A 3365-nucleotide genomic window follows, 5' to 3' on the forward strand; every position below is an offset into this window, starting at 1 on the left:
ACAGAATCCGGCGCCCCAACCAGGACTAGAACCTGGAGTGCCAGCACCACAGGCAGAGGATTAGTCAAGTGAGCCACGGCGCCAGCCGAGAAATGAAAATTCTAAGAAAAAAATTTTAAGTGCCAGAGATCAAAAACATGGAGAGTTGCTTCAACATCTCAGTGCTGCTACTTCATGGAGGCTATGCAGTCCTCTAACCAAGATGCACAAGATGACTCAGACCAAAGATGAGCTGATGGAGGAGGAAGAGGTGCAGATGTTTGCCTTTTATGCAGAAATACCCATTTGATGTCACTCATCATCAATATCTTCTTCTTTAACAAAGAGATCTTCCTGCAGGAACTGATTATTTTTTAAGATTTATTTATTTATCTGAAAGGCTGAGCTACATAGAGAAAGAACGGGGTGGGGAGAGAAAGAGAGAGAGAAAGAGAGAAAGAAAGATGAGAATGAGAATCTTCCTTCTTCCATGTGCTGATTCACTCCCCAAATGGCCTCAAAGACTGGGGCTGAGCCAGGCTGAAGCCAAAAGACAGGAGCCTCTTTCGGGTTGCCCATATAGGTAGCAGGGCCTCAAGGACTCGGACCACCTTTTGCTTCATTTCCAGGCTCATTAGCAGGGAGCTGGATCAGAAATAGAGCAGCCAGGACCCAAACCAGAGCCCATATGGGATGCCAGCACTGCAGGTTGTGGCTTAACCTTTTACACCACAAAAGCAGCTCAAGAATTGATTTTAAGTCACCAGATGCTATAGACAAAATAAAATATGAAAGCTTTACTGATCCCAGAAAACTAGACTCAGGGAAAGAGCTCCACATTAATCTCATTCTGAACAAACAAGATCAAACCCTGACGATTATGAATGCTGAAATTACAATGATTATGTCTGACTTAATATATAACCTTGGTGCCATCACCAAGTCTGAGACCAAAACTTCATGGGAACTTTTCAGGCTGGCGCAGATATTTCTATGATTGGCCAGTTTGATGTTTGTTTTTATTCTGCATAGAAGGTGAGAAGGTGACTGTGATTTCCAGAAAACAATGAGAAGCAATATGCCTTGTAGTCCTCTTCAAGGAGTTGATTCACCATAAGGAGTAACACATGTGAACCTAGGGGGTGCAGGACAAAGATTATCTTGCATCTGAAAGAACACACTGAGTACTTGGAGAAAACAAAGATAAAGGAGATTCGATGCTTATTGGCAATCCCGTCACCCTTTTGGTGGACAAGGAATGTGATAAAGAAATCAGCGATGTGGATGAAGAAAAAGATAAATAGGATGAAAAGGGGCCAGTGTTGTGATACAGTGAGTTAAACTGCTGTATGCAGCACCAGTTTATGATATTGTGACTGATTTGAGTCCAGAATGCTCCACTTCTGATGCAGCTCCTTGCTAATGTTCCTGGGAGGAAAGCATCAGGAGCCGGCCCAAGTCCTTGGGTCCCTGTACCCATGTGGTAGACCTAAATGAAGTACCTGGCTCCTGGCTTCAGCCTGGCCCAGGGCCTGCTGATGCCACCATTTGGAGAGTGAGCCAGTGAGTCAAAAATCAGTCTCTCCTCTTCTCTCTGTATCTTTGCCTTTCAAATAAATTAATCTTTTTTAAAAAGAGGAAGAAGAAAAGGAATCTGATGATAAGCCTGAATATTGGTTCTAAAGAAGGAAGAGGAGGAGGAGAAGAAAAGGATAGTGACAAGAAAAAGTGCATTGACCAAGAAGAATTCAACAGAACAAAGCCTATTTGGACCAGAAATTCTTGATATTACTAATAAAGAGCATGCAGGATTCTATAAGAGCTGGACTAATGGTTGGGATGGTCACTTGGCAGCAAAGCATTTTTTCAGTTGAAGGACAACTAGAATTCAGAGCTCTACTTTTTCCCCAAGATGTGCTCCTTTGGACCTATTTGAAAACAAAGAAAAAGAATATTAAGTTATATGTATATGCACAGGTTTCATTATAGTAACTGAGGAGATAATCCCTGAATATCTGAATCTCATTGGAGAGGTGTTGACTCTGAGAATTTCCCTCTAAATATTTCCCATGAGACATTTCAATAAAGAAAATTCTGAAAGTTAAAGAATTTGGTCAAAAAATGTTTAGAACTCTTCACTGAGCTGGCAGAAGATAAACAGAAGTACAAAACATTTTATAAGGATATAAAGATATAAATGTTAGCATGCATGAAGATTCTCATAACTGAAAGCAACTTTCTGAGATGTCAAGCTATTATACATCTGTTTCTGGTGATGAGATGGTTTCTCTCAAGGGCCGTTGTCCCAGATAAAACAAGAAATATATCTGTTATATCACAGCTGAGACCAAAGATCATGTAACTGACTGAGCCTTTGTGGAACATTTTGGAAACATAGCTTAGAAGTGATCTATAAGATGAGCACTTTGTCCAAAATCTACAGGAATTTGAGGAGAAGAAGCATCAGTCACTAGGGAGAGCTTGGAATTTCCAAAAGATGGGAGAAAAAACAGGAAGAGGAAAACAGTTTGAAAACCTCTATAAAATCATGAAAGATAATGGAGAAAAATATTGAAAAGGTGATTGTGTCAAACTGATTGATGACATCCCTGTGCTGTCACAAACACACACAGTTGGGGAGCAAATACTGGAAGAGTCATGAAAGTTCAAGCCCTAAGAGACAACTCAACAACGGGTTACACAGCAGCAAGGAAACACGTGGAGGTAAACCCCGCCCATTCTGTTATTGAGACCTCAAAAGTCTTGAAGGACCTGGTTATCTTGCTTTATGAAGCTGCACTCCTTTCTGCTGGCTTCAGTCTGGGTGGTACTGATACACATGCTAACAGGATCCTCAGGATGATTCAAGTTGCTCTGGGTGTCGTTGAAGAATGACCCAACTGCTGATGACACTCATGCTGCAGTACCTAGTGAATGCTGCCCTTCAAAGGCAGTGATGACACACCATGCATTGAAGAAGCAGACCAAGCTGTGCCTGACAGATGATGTGTACATATGTTCAATACTTTATATTCATTCCCTCTGATAATTTCAAGAATTTTTTTAACATTTTAAAAAATCTCTATAGCATGACAGTAGCTCAATAAGGAGAAGATAAGATTTCATTCTACTTCTATTTTTTTTTTTTTTTTTGACAGCCAGAGTGGACAGTGAGAGAGAGAGAGACAGAGAGAAAGGTCTTCCTTTTCCGTTGGTTCACCCCCAAATGGCCACTGCAGCTGGCGCGCTGTGGCCGGCACACTGCACTGATCCTAAGCCAGGAGCCAGGTGCTTTAAATAATACTGTGATACTTTAGGTACAAGCAGAGCTAATAGCGTTTTCCTTGTTTCACATTGGCTTATTTTAACAGGTCAGGCTGACATTT

General features: G+C 41.2%; 1 pseudogene; it reads left to right on the forward strand.

Moving 5' to 3' along the window:
• The first annotated feature begins 202 nt into the window (after positions 1–202).
• LOC133767770 (heat shock protein HSP 90-alpha-like) lies at positions 203–2874 on the forward strand (annotated as a pseudogene).
• Positions 2875–3365: the final 491 nt, after the last annotated feature.

The sequence above is a fragment of the Lepus europaeus genome, chromosome 10 (genome assembly GCF_033115175.1).
Source record: "Lepus europaeus isolate LE1 chromosome 10, mLepTim1.pri, whole genome shotgun sequence".
Lineage (NCBI taxonomy): Eukaryota > Metazoa > Chordata > Mammalia > Lagomorpha > Leporidae > Lepus > Lepus europaeus.